The sequence below is a fragment of the Delphinapterus leucas genome, chromosome 1 (assembly GCF_059928025.1).
Source record: "Delphinapterus leucas isolate spDelLeu-1000000601 "Yukka" chromosome 1, BTC_Dleu_Yukka2, whole genome shotgun sequence".
Classification (NCBI taxonomy): domain Eukaryota; kingdom Metazoa; phylum Chordata; class Mammalia; order Artiodactyla; family Monodontidae; genus Delphinapterus; species Delphinapterus leucas.
In genome coordinates, this window is record NC_143129.1 from 174,198,832 (window position 1) to 174,216,209 (window position 17,378).

Consider the following 17,378-nt stretch of genomic DNA (forward strand, 5'->3'; position numbering starts at 1 on the left):
GCACCAAGCCACCGTGTGCCAGGCCCCGCTGTGAGCCGTCCTATCCCGCACTGTGCGCCAGGCCCTTTACAAACACAACCTTGTTTGAGTCTCAGAAGAGTCGTCGTGGGAGCTAGCAGAGGGGTCTTATGATTCCCCACTTCACAGAGGAAAAAACAGCTCACACAGCAGCAAAGCCTGATTCCGGCTCTCCATCCAAGTGTGTCTGCCTCCAAAGCCCATGCCTTTTTTGGTGTGGGACAAAATATTTCAGACATATAAAAAGCATAGAGTTCAGCAAAAACAAATACTGGTGAACCCACCATCCAACTTAAGAACTAAAACATTCCAAATGCAGCTGAGTGTCCCACACGGGTCCCTCCCTGATCCCATTCCCTACCCACCCCTCTTCCAGAAGAAACTGTTTTCTTAAATGACTGCCTGGATTCTTTTACTAGATGTTTCTGTCCCCCCGCCCCAAATGATACATAGCATTGCTCATGTGTTTTAAAACTTTAATTGGTACAAGGCTATGTATTTCCCTCTGCAGCTTTTCTCTCTGCATGTCGTGTTTGACTTTGTGTCCATGTCATTGCAGTGCCGTGTCATGTGTTGTGTCACATGAATCTACACAGTTATGCAGGCTGTGAGAGGTGGCCGTTTAGGTGTTTCTCATTCACTGTTTTTTATTTTAAACTTATTTATTTTATTGTATTTATTTTTGGCTGCATTGGGTCTTTGTTGCTGTGCACAGGCTTTCTCTAATTGTGGTGAGCGGGGGCTACTCTGTTGTGGTGCGCGGGCTTCTCATTGCGGTGGCTTCTCTTGTTGTGGAGCATGGGCTCTAGGCGTGTGGGCTTCAGTAGTTGTGGCACTTGGGCTCAATAGTTGTGGCTTGCGGGCTCTAGGTCGCAGGCTCAGTAGTTGTGGCTCATGGGCTTAATTGTTCCATGGCATGTGGGATCTTCCCGGACCAGGGCCCGAACCCGTGTCCCCTGCATTGGTAGGCAGATTCTTAACCACTGCGCCACCAGGGAAGCCCTCTCATTCACTATTTAGATGATGCTGTGGAGCTTCCTTGTCCATGTCCCCTGGTGACCACGGGAGAGCGTCCAAGGTGTATATATGTTATTTACGTTACGGAGGGGGATCCAATAAGTCCACTGTATCATAGGACTCTTTGCTGAGAGAACTGATCAATAATTTGAGGAGGGTTGCTCTAAGAGTTTAAAAACCGCTTAATGGGGCTTCCCTGGGGGCGCAGTGGTTGAGAGTCCGCCTGCCGATGCGGGGGACGCGGGTTGGTGCCCCGGTCCGGGAGGATCCCACATGCCGCGGAGCGGCTGGGCCCGTGAGCCATGGCCGCTGAGCCTGCGCGTCCGGAGCCTGTGCTCCGCAACGGGAGAGGCCACAGCAGTGAGAGGCCCGCGTACCGCAAAAAAGAAAAAAAAGAAAAAGCCGCTTAATGACAGGAGTGTTCCTATCTTGTGTGCTGCTGTGAACAGCACGAAGAAGAGTGTCTGGCACATAGTAGGTGCACAGTAAATATATGTTGACTGAGTAAGTGCGTGTTCCAGGCCCTGTGTGAGGCCCTTGATCTTAATCAGTCTGCTGTGAGGAAGGGTTCTTCTCCCTTCACAGATGAACTGACTAAGGCTTCAGAGGTTCAGTCATGGTTCCAATGCCCCACAGCCAGTAGCCAAGTCAGTCAGCTCCAGAGCCTGCTCTCTTTCCTAAGCCTAGGCATCCCCTGAAATTATCAGCGTAGCCAGGGAGTGGCTTCAGAGGCCAGGAGCTGCTTCTAAAGCCTAGTTGCCTGGATAGACATGCTTTTAAGGTGGTCCGGAGACTGGTAGAGTGAGGTGGGCCCAGCTGGTTGGTCCCCTTTGTCCTGGAATGCCACAGTGGGGTCGGGGTGAGTAACATCTCACCTCTGGGGCTGATCCATGGGGGAACTACAAAGGTTGGGACCATGCTAGGCTCAGAATTCCAGTGCAGTCAGTGGGAAGGACCCATCATGGGGGAGGCAGTCTGACCCCACCAAAGAATCATTTGCGTGGGGCTTGAGCAGACCCAGATTCAAATCCCAGGACTGCCACTTATTAGCTGTGTGACTTTAGGTAAGTCTCTCAGTCTCTCTGAGGCTTATCATCTCCATCTGTTAAATGGGGATATTAACTTTCTCTTGCAGAATTATTGGTACATTTAGAATTGAGTGTAACAATCTTGCATAGAAACTACAGTGCAGGAGGGAAGGACATTCTGTTAGCAATACATACAAATCACTACAGGTGCACAGAGATGGGGCAGTTTAGGACACAGAGGAGGACTTCATGGAGGAGATGACATTTGATCTGGGTTCTGAAGGGTGAATAGGAGTTCTCCAAGCCCAGGAGTATACTGTGAGTCAAGCCACTTCTATGTGTCCTGACTAGACTTGGTGTTGAGAGGAACATCATAGTGTTGCTTGGGAAAAAAAAACAAAACAAAACAAATGCGAATTGCTTACAATCTGACAGAGATACATGATCCTGTGACAGTGGTATAGACCAAGTGCTGACTACATAGACAAAGAATCAGGAATCAGTGGTATTGGGATCAGAGGAACATGTGAAAACTGTGGGGTAGGGCAGTCAGGAAGTCCTGGGGGTGAGGGGTAGGGCTTGAATGAGAAAGGAAGACAAGAGGGAGAGGGGCTGCCTGATTCTTGGTTTCCTGGCTGGGCTGGGTCAGGAAAGGGGCCTCCCCAGCCTGGCAGGGGACTAGGGACTGATCTTATGGGTTCCGGCAGAAGCTCTGCTGTGTCCATCTCACCAAGGCTTGTACTGTTTTCTCCTTTGGAAGAGAAGAAAAGTTGTTCCTAATTGTTAATTGTGCAATTGCGAATTGGCTCCTGAGCCAGGCTGAGCAGAAGCCAAGCCCCAGAGGGAAGGAGGAAGAGCCCAAGCTGGACGGCCACAGAGCCAGGAGTTTAGGGGCCCAGGAGGGGGTTTGGGAATGCTGCTGTGTGAGTGTCCCAGGCAGGGACGCCCGCCTGGCCTAGTCAGGCCTCCCTGCCCAGAACTCCCACTCCATTCTGCAGGATCCTGTGGTGCCCAAGAGTTGGGTAGACCTGGGTTTGAATTATATCCTCACCCCAGCTATGTGACCTTGAACCAGTTACTTAACCTCTCTGTGCCTCTACTTTCAAATCTCTCACCTGCGGTTGCTGTGACGGTTAAACCAGAAAACACATGTAAAGTGCTTTAGTAGCACAGGGCGTGGATGAAGTCATTGCTCAAGGAATTGGTTTTGTTGCTGCTGCTGTCGTAGTTGTTGTGATTTAGCAGCAGTAACAGCAGCACCCTTGTGGCCAATACCCGCCATCACGCCTCTGTGACCCAGGCCAGGCTGTTGCTCAGGGTGAAGCCCGGGGTCATCCCAGCTGCCCCTGCCATCTCCTCATGAGCCAGGACATTCCTGTGCTGTCTTATTAGCGTCCAGCATCACAGCCTGTCCCCTTGGCAGTGCCCCTCTTAAGAGGAGGTGGAATTTGAGTTCCTGTGTGCCTTTTCATGGATTATCTCCTTATTTCTCACCCTGTGAAGTAGGTTCAGATGACCACATTTTATAGATGAGGAAACATGCTCAGAGAGGTGAGGTGACTTGCCCAGGGTCACACAGCAGTAAATTACAGGATTCAAACCCAGGTCTCTGCTCTCAAACCTTTGCTCTTCCCACTCCAGGATGGAGGAGTGGCTTGTTCCCATAGAAAATGAGCCTGGCACTCTCCCTTCCCGCAGTCACCCTCCACTCCCTTTTTTGTCATGTCCCCCTGTCCCTGGTTCTCCACCCCCTTGGCTCTGCTCTGCGCCTGGGCACCACTCTGGGCCAGGACTGCAGATGGGGCAGCTTGTGTCTCCTGGAGCCAATACAGCCATCGCTCCCCCGCTGTCAGCAGGAGCCAGGCCTCCTCTCCCCACCAGGCATTTCCTCCCGGGCTCCCCGGGAAGCGTGACACATGTGTGGTGAGGGGGGTAATGGGGACCAGATGGGAGGCTGAGCCTGGGGTGGGCTTTGTTAGGCGGACATTCCTGATCACTGAGGCAACGCCAGCTCAGTAGCATCTGGTTTGGCCGAGGGGCCACCCCGATTGGCTGGGGCTGGACTTGGGGAGTTGCCCTCCCATGAGGCCTTGGTGTGGTGGCAGGTGGGGACGAGCACTTCCTGCTGAGACAGGATTTCAGAGTCCAGGAGGGAATAACAGGGAGCAGAGGGGCAGAGTGAGGACAACAAGGAGTTCAGAGTCAGACCTGGCGCCCAGTCCTGGCTCTGTCACTTTCTGTCACTGTAACCCAAGCAGGTCACTGCCTGTCTCTGGGCTGCAGTTTTATTTTCTGCACAATGGGAGCCAGTGGTAGTACTTACCCCACGGATGCATGAGGGACTCAAATAAATAGCACCAGGGTCAGCATGCTCTGTATATTTTAACTCCTTTCATTCTCATAGCCACCCGTGAGAGTGGTGCTGTGATGATCTCTGTTTTACTGATAAACCGAGGCACAGGAGGTCATGTCACTTGCCCAAGTCAGACTGGTAATAGGAGGCAGAGCTGGTATCTGAATCCAGGCTCCCTGGGTCCCAGGTCCACCACGCTCTGCTGCTCCACTGTCCTGCCTCTCGGTGATGTGTGTGATGACATAAGAGAAAAGTGCCGTTTCGGCGGGCGATGCCACATGGTCTTTTTCCTGCTTGCCCCAGAAGCCGGTGCCTTCGGTGGCCTGTGGGACAGGCCTGCTGAGCTCATAAGTGGGTGAACAGAGGAGTGGGTGGACGCTGGGAACATCCCTGCACGTTGGGCGAGGGGAGGCACCGGGGCTGTGACTCTCAGTACCCTGCGGTCTGGGCTGCCAGTTAGACCCACTGGTTACCCTGAGAGGAACAGGGAACCCGACTCTGGAAGCAACAGCCCCCATCCCTCAGGCCCCGGCTTCACTCCACATACTTTGTCCGCGTTCTCTTCGTCTGTCATCTTGCCCAAGATCGTAACGTGAGTCTTCGGAAGAAGCTGGTTTTGAACATAAGTCCAGCTGACTGCAAAGCCAGAGCCCTTTCCCTACAGGGCACCAGTCTGGGGTCCATCTCCTGCTTTCTGAGGGATGGGTTCCAGTATCCTTGTCAAGGAGGGTTTTTTTGAAGATGATTTTTGATGATTGTGGGTGGAGGGAGGAGGCTGCAGGGTAGGGTCAGAAGAGCCTAGATGACGATTCACATCCAGGTTGGCCCCTTAGGTGACCCCTTTTACCTCTTGAGCCTCTTTTCCCTCATTTGTTGAAAGTTGTTTACAATTAGAGGACAGAGTTGAGTGCTAGAGGGCCCAGATGACCAGAGCCTTGGCCCTTTAAGATTGCATGGCTCAGTGGGTGGGACAGCCACATACCCAGTCCCCATGGCGTCCTGTCATCCGGTAGCAGGTGGGATCTGGTGGAGGGGTGTGCAGAGTGCCAGGGGAGCACAGAGCAAGGAAAACTTGCAGGGCCAGGGTGTCAGGGGTGATGGCATGGACACGGGTTGTATCTGTCAGCTTCCCTACCCACTCCGTCTGCTAACAGCAGCCCCTTCCTTTGGAAACTGCTCCTCCCCTGCTACTTGTGCTGTCAATTGGGTGCCAATCACAGGATCTTGCCCCACCTCTTCCCAGGGAGGGCACACGAACCAGGCCTGGCCAATCAGAGTTCTTCCCTGAGACTTTCAATACAGGGAGAGAGACGGGTTCTTTTCTCTAGGGCTCTTAGCTGCCAGTAAGTAAGCCTGGCCCAGTTCTCTGGGCCTGAAGGATGTCTAAACTCAGGAGATAAGAAGGAGGGTAACGCACAGAGGGAACTTGAGGGATGGGGTCAGACAGAGGGAGAGACCCCAGCAGCAGCATCTGAACTGGATCTCCTCCTGCCTGATGCCTGATCCTCCCTCCGTCCCAGGCATTGCAAGCCCAGGCGTTTGCTTGAACTGAGTTACAAAACTCAGTTCAAGCTGGGTTTCTGTCACTTACAACCCTGAGGGGCCTGACTGAGGAGGCTTCACAGAGGAGATGGCATTTGAGCCACGTGTCAAAGGAGTTCTTGGGATAAACAGCAATAGTGAGGTTGTGCCGGGCAATGGAAGCTGGTGGGAAGGGCCCAGTCGTGACTTGCCTGGGTGATGGCAGAGGGTGAGGTCTGGGCAGTGCCCAGTTACATCCTCCTAACAACCCAGTGAGGTATGCACTATTATTTTACCACTTTACAGATGGGGAAACGAAGGCACAGAGAGGTTAAGTGACTTGTTTAAGGTCACATAGCTGGTAAATGACAGAGCTTGCATTTGAACCCAGGCGGCCTGGCTCCAGAGTTATTTTCTTAATCACAGAGTGGAAGTGACCACCCCGTGACTACAACGCCCTGACTGCAGAGTTCTTTTCGTGGAACTCCACATCTCATGGCCCATTGGGGATGGAACTGCAGTGCCCATGCTTGGGATGTGGCTCCAGGACCCCAGAGCCCCAGTGTGGCCTGGGCAATGGGGAAGAGATGGGGGGGAAGGCCCTGTGGATTCTTTCAGAGGATGTGGGGTGCTCTTCTGGCCCAGTTGCATCCCAGGCTAGTAAGGAGCTGGGGCTAGGTTCCTGCCAGGCGCCCTGCCATTTCTGTGAGCTGTGATAATCTCCAGAAACAGTGAATGATGGGCTCTGGCTGTGTCCAGCTAAGCCCTCAGCAGGAGGTCAGTAACTTTAAGAAGCTCTGGCTTCTAGCCAAGGTGCTGGAGAGTTTTCAAACCACTCCCAGCAGGGGAGGCCCTGGGCGGGCAGGAAGGGAAGAAGTACTCCAAGCTGCGGCCTTTGAGAATGGAGCCCTGGGAAGCATCAGCGTCAGTCCACAGCTCCAGGTTGCCTCAGGGTCAGGCATCTCCCGTGTGTCAACAGCTTTTACCTTATACTTACAGAGTTAAGGAGCATCAGCCCCGTTTTACAGGTGAGGAGGTTGAGGCTCAGCAAGGCTAAGCGACCTGCCCAGGATCACACAGCCAGAGTTCCCAGGTCTGGTCTATGTCCAGATTTCCTGGACAGCCTCACTCCTGCCTCTTTGGCCTCATCCCTGATCTCAAGGATTTCTGGAACACATGCCAGAGCTCCCTCAGGTCTCCTGGCCCTTCCCACAAGACACCTTTTTTCTTCTTACCACAGGACACCTTCCTTCTTACCACCAATTCCACAGAAGGGATTTTTTTCCCCCATGAGACAGTACTTTCCCATTCCTTCAAGGGAGGAGCCCAGCAGCCCCTGGGATTCCTACACAGGTGGCCTCTGGGGCAGAGGCTGGGGACTAAGGCTTCCAACTGTGCCCCCGTGTCCGGGCCCTGGCAGGATATGGGAAAGGGAGCCAATCTTGCTTGTTAGACTAAAGCTCCGAGGAAGGATGACTTCAGCTGGGGACAAAGGAAAGGCCCTTTAGACTGAGCCTCAGGTTAGTCCTTAGAGAGTAGAGCAAGGAGCGAGGCTCTCCAGGTGGAGGAAACAGCGCAAACAAACGTCCAGAGGTGGAGAAGTAGGTGTGCTCTAGGGGGAGGGTGGCAGTTCCCACGTGGGTGGAGGGGCTGGATTATGGCACCAGGCAAGAGCGGGGCAGGCACGTTTCTAGAAGGATCCAGAAGGTATGTGACCCACTGGGGTCTTAGGAAAACAGGCTCCTCTCCTGTCCTGGCCCAGATCTCTGCCCCACAAGGATGCTTAAGGTGGGCTCAGACCCCCAAGTGGACAGGGGCCTCTCCCCTGGGCCTGGCTGCCTTTCCCAAAGGCTTATCTGTTCCTTCCTGTTTCCTGTCGAGCCCGGAGCCCCAGAGCAGCAGCCCCCTTGTGGGCACAGCCTGGCCATCACAGTAGGTCCGGTCCCGGCCGGCAAGGCAGAGAGAGCTTCCACCTCCGGTCCTCGCTTGTTTTCCTCAGCGGTGCAAAGAACCCCAAACTCTTTGCTCTAGAACCAGAGTTGTAGACCGGGTGGGGACAGGTAACCAGAAAGGCTCCTGGGGTGCAAGGAAAGCTCTCCTGGCTGTCCTCGTGCCCCTGACCTCCTCCCATCAGCGACTGTGACGATGAGCAATGCCCTTTCTGAAACCCCTACTCTGTGCCTGTCCCTGCGCTTGGCACTTTCCACCCAGGGTCTCATTTGACACTCAGGACAACCCTGCCAGGAAGCCACTGCTCTCCTCCTTGTGGGGTGGGGGAAACTGCAGCTCCGAGAGGTGACATAACTTGCTCAACATCACCGTCACTGAACAGCTAAGCCTAGTGCGTCTGACGTCCAAGTCTGTTTTCCCGTCCATGACGTGGCGATCCTAACTCCGAGCCCTCAGGGTTGCTGTGCACAGCAGAAGCAGATACAGAGGAGTGATAAAGCAGGGAGTCCAGTGTTATGCAGCCTGGGCTGGACAAACGTGGACAGGCGTCCTGAGCAGCGAGTCCAGGAGCTGACACACTGGACCTAGAAGGAAGGCGGGGATCTGGGTGCAGGGAGACAAGGGCCCATCAGCGGCCCTCAGTCACCCTAAGCCCAAGTTGGCCCCTCCACCACCACCGAGCTCTTAGCAGCCGTGGCACAGGCATGCGGGGCTTTGGAAGGAGTGTCCAGAGGCCTGTCTTCTGGTCCTGGCTGTGCCCCTGGTGCAGCTTACTCAGGGGACTTCCTCTGGACCTCAGCTAGTTCATCTGTAGAATGGGATGGCGTGGGCATGGGGGTCGGACAAGGCTCACCCCTCCAGCCACACTGCCCTTCTTCCCGCTCCTTGATCTCTGCTTGGTCCTACCTCCGGGCCTTTGCTCTGGCTGTTGCCTCTGCCTGAAGTAGCCCCCTCACCGCTGACACCCCATCATTCTGGTTTCACATGACGTGTCACCTGCTCACAGAGGTCTTCTCCACTCCTCCGCAGGGTTCCCCACCACACCGCCCTGCTGTCCTTTCTCTGTAACACAAGTCACTCTCTGAAGTGAGGCAGTCGAGGTACTGGTTAGGGTTAGGGACTCCAGAGTCAGACTGCCTGGGTTCAAATCCCAAAGTTCACCACTTAGAGCTGCGTGATCTTGGCTGCAACCTCTCTGTGCCTCAATTTCCTCACCTATAAAACAGGGTCAGTAATAATATATATTATTATTTTTGTAAGGATTAAATAAGAAATGCATTAAAAAGCACTGACAGTGCTCAGCACGCAGTAAGCACTCAATACATGTTAGATGCTATTATTATAATAACTCTTAGCAACACTGTTTAGGGTCCGTCCTATTAAACTTCAAGCTCGTGCGAGCAAGGACTTTGTCTTATTCAGTGATATACATCAAGCGTGGAGCCATTTCCTAGCACACAGTAGGTGCCTAATAAATATTTGTTGAATGAATGAATGGACAAATGAGCGCTGACATTCCCAGCTCTTAAGAGGCTCTGTATGGCTGGATATAGAGAAGGATGGATGCAGGGAAGACGACCCTGGGCCAGCCCCGGCTCAGGGCCCAGCCCCCTCTGCTCCCAGCAGCCCGCATGGTGGGCCCCATCCCGGCCTGCCCTGCTGGGAGTCCACCTCCTGAGGGGACGGAGGGGTCTCTGGGAATGGCGGTGGCTCCCTGTCCCAGACACCCTGACCACAGCCACGTCTGTGGGTGTCCGATGCTGGTTCCCAGCTCAGATTCTGGCAGCCGGGCATGGGGGCTAATGTAGATGTTGCCCTATGCTCAGCAGCCCTCCCTCTCAGACCCACAGAGCTGGGCCCAGTTTGCTTTATCTTTACCACTGCCCGTGCCCACCCACCCCACCCCAGAGCATTTTCAGAAACAACCCTAACAAACAGAAATGCCCCCAACCGCCCCTCCCACCACTCCCATGCCTCCTACTTGTTCTAGAATTCAGAGTGGGACTGCTGGCACATCAGTTCCCCTGCAGGCCTTTTCTTGGCTTCCGGTCCTCTGAGCACCCCGAGAACATAGGGTTAAGTGCCCAGTCCTGAGAGAGAGGGAGAGATCGCTACTGCCATCTGTACAGACAACACCGAGGCTCAGAGGGCAGGTTTGCTGGAGGCCCTGCAGTTGGCGAGGGCCAGGGTCAGGGTTCAAACTCAGGTCTCGCCATTTGCTGCTTCTATTCTCATTCATTCATTCAGCTCAGTTACTGAACAGCTACTGTGTGTCAGGCGCTGTGCAGCAGTGATCACAGTGCCTGCCCCGGCCTAGGGCCCAGAAGTTAGCCCAGCTACATAGCCAGCGTGTACACCAGCGCTGTCCAATAGAACTCTCTGTGATACGGAAATGTTCCGTATCTGTGCTATTAACCGTGTCTGACTATCGGGCACTCGAAGTGTGGCTAGTGCAAATGCAGAATTGAATTCTTCATTTTAATTTTATTTTAATTTCAGTAGCCACATGCAGCTAATGGCTACTGGGTTGGACACTATGGGTCTGAGAGTCCTTTGAGATCAGTCATTCGTGGCCTTGGACGGTAGGTCTCAAGCTCAGATGTGAGCAGGGGCACTGCGTTGATTTCCCCGGGGGCGCACCTTAGGTTCTGTCTTCTTTCCCAGCTGTCAGTATATTAAACTCACAGGTGTTTGCTTCACACCCACAAAGGAGGCAGACAATGTTTTCTTTGAAACACGAGACCCTCCTAACCCATTTTAAGTCTTCCACTTTTTTTTTTTTTCTTACTGAGGTGTAACTTGTATAGAGTAAAATGCACGGGCCAGAAGCAAACAGTTTGACGAATTTTGACAACTGTAGACACCCGTGTAACCACAGTGGAATCAAGGTATAGGACATTTCCAGGACATTTGCATTCCCCCAGAAAGTTCCCTCATGCCCCTTTCCAGTCAGTCCTGTCCTCAGAGGCAACTGCTGTTCTAATGTCTGTCACCATGGATTAGTTTTGCCTATTTTTAAGCCTCACAGAAATCATTTCCCCACTTTTGACTGAGGCAAGATTATAAGAAATATTTCTTTTCTCTTTGTTGAAGAAGTAGAGTACCAGCATGATGAAAAGTGGCAGCTGAGCCTGGGCTACCGTGAGGAGGAGACAAGAAATGGGGAGGGGTGGGGGGCTGTAGGACCCTGGGGATTTGTGGTCAGTCCAAAGGGCACAGCCGCCCCTCAGCTCCAGCTGGCTGTTGCCACTTGAGAATGTGGGCCCAGCACTGCCAAGTCTTTTTTTTTTTCTTCTGCCAAGTCTTTTTTAAAGGAAAGCTGAAAATACTGATTTTCATGTAAAATCTCCTAATGTTGGTATTTCGAAACCTATTACAACACTACACGCCAGATACTTCACACGTGTGGGCCAGACTTGACCTGTGGACTGCCAGGGTGTGCGTTGGGCCTTGGGCTGGTCAGAATATTACTTACAATAGTAGCTGGTATTTGTGGACTGGTTCCTTTGCTTCAGGTCCTGTTCTAAGTACTCGATGCTATTAAGTCATCTAATCTTCCTAACAGTTTATTAATGCATCCATTTTACAGATGAGCAAGCTGAGACGTAGAGAGGAATTAAGTGACTTGCCCAAGGTTACAGAGTACTTGGCTGGCATTTGAACACCGACTGTCTGCTTCCTGAGTCCCCGCTCTTAACCACTACAGAAGTGGGGATGGAGGGCGAAGCTGCCTGGGATGGTTATACCATTTGGGGTGCAGCTTTGCCAGCCAAGGGTGCTACCACCCTGAACGAGCAATGAGAGAGGCTCGGCCCCACCCGCTGGGACTGCCCTGGCACAGGTCATTTTCAGGTCCAGGCACCTTGGCTGTCAGTTGATGGAGCCCCAATTTTAGGATGTGCTGGGAAAGCAGCCAGGGGTGGGGTTGGAAGGATGGAAGCATGGCTGATGCTTGATGAGGGTGTCAGGGAGCACTGGGCAAGTGAGGACAGAAGCAGCAGGAACCTGGCAGGGAGAGGGCCCAGGCCCAGAGGGTGGCAGGGGAGAGGAGGAGGTGACAGCAGAAGAATCAGCCAGCCGGCCCAGGGCCAGGCCAGGCTGCCGCTGCGGAGAGCTGGTGGCTGGGGCATCTCCACCCACAGGCGCTTCGTTCAGACGAGCCTGTCAGCTGGGGAGGTTGGAAAGGGGAAGATAGGATCACCAGGCCAAACAGTGCTGCATTTCCACTGACCTCTAGCACATCCGCGGGAGAGGAAACTGAGGCCCAGAGAGGGCATAGCCAGGACCAGACCTGGACTTCTAGCTCCCACTCCCGTGCTTTTGCTGCTCCATTTGGCCGCATTCCTCAGGACCCGGAGTTGTGGGGAAAGAAGGTCTGTGGTCACTGCAGGGAAGTGTTCCAGAAGCCTGAGGGACATGACAGGGAGAGGCCAGACCCTCCCCTCTGGCCCTTGCCTGTGTCACTGAGCCGGGACCTGTCCTGAAGTAAGTGCTAAATAAGTGTTTGCCGTTATTTTTTTTTTCTTCCAATTAGGTCTTCACACCCACTTTTGAGAGATGTACTCTTATTATTACCCATATTACCAATGAGAAAGCCAAGGCTCAGAGAGGTAGAGATCACTTCCAGAAAGTCGTTGGTGGGATTGAATGATTGAATGCAGAGTGCTCACAACCGTTCTGGTGCACAGCAAAGGGTCGTGGGCCGTGGGCCGTGGGCTGTAGGAGGGATGACATGGCAGGGCTGGGCTGTGTTCACTGGCAGGGAAGTGTTCCAGAAGCCTGAGGGGCATGACAGGGTGAGGCCAGAACACCACTACCCACCAAAACACCAAGTAACATGGGCTGGTACCCCAGGACCCTCACAAGCCTTCCAGCAGCCTCCACACCAGGGGAGCCCCCTGGGCCTGGCTCCAGATCCTGTGCATCATGAAGCGGCAGCCTGGCCTTGAGGTGCTCATATCACCTCTCTGAACCTCAGTTTCCTCATCTGTCAAATGGGTACAGTGCTACCTACCATGCAGGGTTATGGTGAGGGCCTGGCATATGATAGGTGCTCAATATCCAGGCATCACAGAACCTCTAGGAAACAGCTATTGAATTGAATTGGACTTTAAGGACAGAGGACAGGCATATCCCCAGTGTAGCCCGGGAAAGCTTGCTCCACAGTTCAGTGCAGAACCAAAAAATCTCAACTACAGCTTTTGAACTTGCATGCTTTACAGGGTCAAGAGGAGCCACTCACCCCTCTTCAACTTTGTCTACACTGGATGAGGGCACTAGGGAGCAAGTTTGCCATTAGTTATTGTTCCCCGCACCAATAGCAGCAGACACTTATTGAGCACTTACTGTGTGCCAGGCACTATGCTAAGCCCTTCCTCTATGTCGTCATTTTACACAGGAGGAAACAGGCTCGATAATTGGACCCTGGGCCCTCAGCCAGTACATGGTGGCATTGAGGTTTGAACCTACATAGTCTGGCTCCAGACTCTGTGCTCTTAGGAAGGGAAAATAATCTACCAGAAATAAGTGAAAATATTGATTTGGGCCAGTCTTTCACAGTTGCAAAGCCTTTACATGCATGTGGTTCAGTTTGGTCCTGATGTCGCTAGATAAGAATGATGTTATCATGCCCATCTTATAGTTGAGGACAGTGAGGCCCAGAGAGGTGATGCGACTTGACCGAGGCCATGTGGCTGGGCTGGAATGTGGGTCCATCCACCTGATCCCAAGTCCAGTGAGGCCCAGAGAGGTGATGCGACTTGACCGAGGCCATGTGGCTGGGCTGGAATGTGGGTCCATCCACCTGATTCCAAGTCCAGTGCTCTTTCCCCTGCTTCTCAGTCACCTCTTGGGGAAACAGCTATCTAGCTTGAATGGTGACAGCCAACAGGCCCCAGTGAACTCTGCCATAGGTGCGGCCCAGTCTGTCCCACCCACACTGGGTGACAACATCCCAGCCCCAGACCACCATTGCCTGCATCCACCTCACTTTGATATCAGAGCTTTAGAACCATTAATTCTCAGAGAGAAACATAGATGAGGGATTTTTCAAACTCTCTTTCTTGGTACCTCTGAGGAAACCAGGCTCAGGGTCAGGATATGGGGTCATTGAATGCGTAAGTGGCAACTCCACTTATATCTCTTTTGTATTTTGGGTTGCAGTGTTAAGTTTTTAAAAACAAAGGGCTCTGGGAATTCCCTGGTGGTCCAGTAGTTAGGACTCCATACTTCCACTGCAGGGGACCGGGTTTGATCCCTGGTCAGGGAGCTAAGATCCTGCAAGCCGTGTGGTGCAGCCAAAAAAAACAAAAACAAAAACAAAACAAAACAAAAAACAAAGGGCTCTACAGGACCCAGACCCACCCACCAGCAGGCCAGCAGCCCCTGCACAAGGCAGGGCCTGGTAGCCAACAGGTCCCCCACCTACCCCACCCACAGTAGTTGGCCCTACCACAACAGAAGGGCTCACACAGCCCACATAGGGGGCACCCCTAGAGTATACAGCTCTGGTGACCAGTGGGAGTGTTCTGCTGGCTTCATAAGACATCTCCTACAAAAGGCCACTTCTCCAAGATTGGGAAATGTAATAAACCTACCTTATACATGGAAATAAAAACAGAATTATGCAAAATGAGGCAACAGAGGAATATGTTCCAAACAAAAGAACAAGATAAAACCCAAGAGGAAGAACTAAGTGAAATGGAGATAAGCAGTCTACCCAATAAAAAAATTCAAGGGAATGATCATAAAGATGCTCAATGAATTTGGAAGAAGAATGGATGTACACAGTGAGAAGTTTAAGAAAGAGTTAGAAAATATAAAGAGGAACCAAACAGCTGAAGAATACAATAACTGAAATTAAACATGCACTAGAAGGAATCAGCAATAGATTAGATGATTCAGGGGAATGGATCAGTGAAGTGGAAGACAGAATAGTGGAAATCACCCAAGCTGAAGAGAAAAAAAAGAAGAATTTTTTAAAAATGAGGATAGTTTAAGGAACCTCTGGAACAACATCAAGCATACTAAGATTCACATTATAGGGAGAGAGAGAGAAAGGGGCAGAGAACCTACTTGAAAAGATAGTAGCTGAAAACTTCCCTAACCTGGGAAAGGAAACAGATATCCAGGTCCAGGAGTACAGAGTCCCAAACAAGATGAACCCAAAGAGGTCCACACAAAGACATTGTAATTAAAATGGCAAAAATTAAAGATAAAGAGAGAATCTTAAAAGCAGCAAGAGAAAAGCAACTATTTAAGGGAACTCCCATAAGATGATCAGCTGACTTTTCAGCAGAAACTTTGCAGGCCAGAAGGGAGTGGCATGATATATTTAAAGTAATGAAAAGAAAAACATACAACCAAGAATACTCTACCTGGCAAGGCTATCATTCAGATTTGAAGGAGAGATACAGGGTTTTACAGATAAGCAAACGCTAAAGGAGTTCAGCACTACTAAACTAGCTTTACAAGAAATGTGAAAGGAACTTCTCTAATTGGTAAAAGACCACAACCAGAAATATGAAAATTCCAAGAGGAAAAATCTCACTGGTAAAAGCAAATATACATAAAGGTAGTAGATCAACCACGTATAAAGCCAGTAGGGAGGTTAACAGACAAAAGTAATATAAATCATCTATATCTATATCTATATTCATTTTTGTGAACTTAAGAGATCATCAATTTAAAATACTCATATAAATATCATATTCATATATATGTGTGTGTGTGTATATATATATGTTGTTATATATAAACCTCATGATAACCACAAACCAAAAATCTGGAATAGGTAGACACAAAAGAAGATAAAGGAATCTAAACATTAACTCTAAAGATAGTCACCAAATCATAAGGGAAGAGAGCAAAAGAAGAAGAAAGAAACAAAAAAGAACTACAAAAATAACCAGGACACAACAAAAATGGCAATAAGTACACACCTGTCGATAATTACTTTAAATGTAAATGCTCCAATCAAAAGACATAGAGTGGGGCTTCCCTGGTGGCTCAGTGGTTGAGAGCCCGCCTGCTGATGCAGGGGACATGGATTCGTGCCCCAGTCCAGGAGGATCCCGCGTGCCGCGGAGTGGCTGGGCCCGTGGGCCGTGGCCACTGGGCCTGCGCATCTGGAGCCTGTGCTCCGCAACGGGAGAGACCACAACAGTGAGAGGCCCGCGTACAGCAAAAAAAAAAAAAAAAAAAAAAAAAGACATAGAGTGGCTGAATGGTTTTTTTTTTTTAAAAAAAGACCCATATATATGCTTCCTACAAGAGACTCACTTCAGATCTAAAGACACACAGACTGAAGGTGAGGGGATAGAAAAGATATCCATGCAAATGGAAATGGAAAGAAAGCTGGGGTGGGGAATTCCGTGGTGGTCCAGCGGTTAGGACTCTGTGCTTTCACTGCTAAGGGCCTAGGTTCAATCCCTGGTCAGGGAACTAAAATCCCACAAACCATGCGGGGTGGCCAAAAACAAACAAACAAACAAGAAAGCTGAGGTGGCAATACTAATATCAAACAAAATAGACTTTAAACAGAGACTGTAAAAATTAAAGAGACACAGAAGGACATTACATAATGATAAAGGGATCAATTCATCAAGAAGATATAACAATTGTAAATATATATGCACCCAACATAGGAGTACCTAAATATATAAGGCAAATATTAACAGACATAAAAGGAGAAATTGACAGTAACACAACAATAGCAGGGACTTTAACACTCCACTTACATCAGTGGACAGATTATCCAGACAGAAAATCAGTAGGGAAACACTGGCCTTAAATGACACATTAGGGCAGATGGACTTAATAGATATATATATAGAACATTCTACGCAAAAGCAGCAGAGTATACATTTCTTTCAAGTGCTCATGGAACATTCTCTAGAACAGATCACATACTAGGCCACAAAACCAGTCTTAATAAATTTTTTTTTTTTTTTGCGGTACACGGGCCTCTCACTGTTGTAGCCTCTGCCATTGTGGAGCACAGGCTCCAGACGCACAGGCTCAGCGGCCATGGCTCACGGGCCTAGCCGCTCCGCAGCATGTGGGATCTCCCCGGACCGGGCCACGAACCCGTGTCCCCTGCATCGGCAGGTGGACTCTCAACCACTGCGCCACCAGGGAAGCCCCCAGTCTCAATAAATTTAGAAACACTGAAATCATATCAAGCATCTTTTCTGATCACAATGCTATGAGACTAGAAATCAATTACAAGGAAAAAAACCTGCAAAAAACACAAATAATGGAGGTAAACAATATGCTACTAAACAACGAATGAGTCACTGAAGAAATCAAAAAAGAAATTTAAAAATACATGGAGACAAATTAAAATGGAAACACAATGATGCAAAATCTATGGGATGCAGCAAAAGCAGTTCTAAGAGAGAAGTTTATAGTGATACAAGCCTACATCAGGAAACAAGGAAAAATCTTAACCTAACCTTACACCTAAGGGAACTAGAAAAAAGACAAACAGG

General features: G+C 50.7%; 1 protein-coding gene across 1 annotated transcript in view; it reads left to right on the forward strand.

Moving 5' to 3' along the window:
* ECE1 (endothelin converting enzyme 1) overlaps positions 1 to 17,378 on the forward strand; it is a 113,531-nt gene that overhangs the window by 28,607 nt on the left and 67,546 nt on the right. The gene's annotated exons all lie outside the window — the stretch shown is intronic.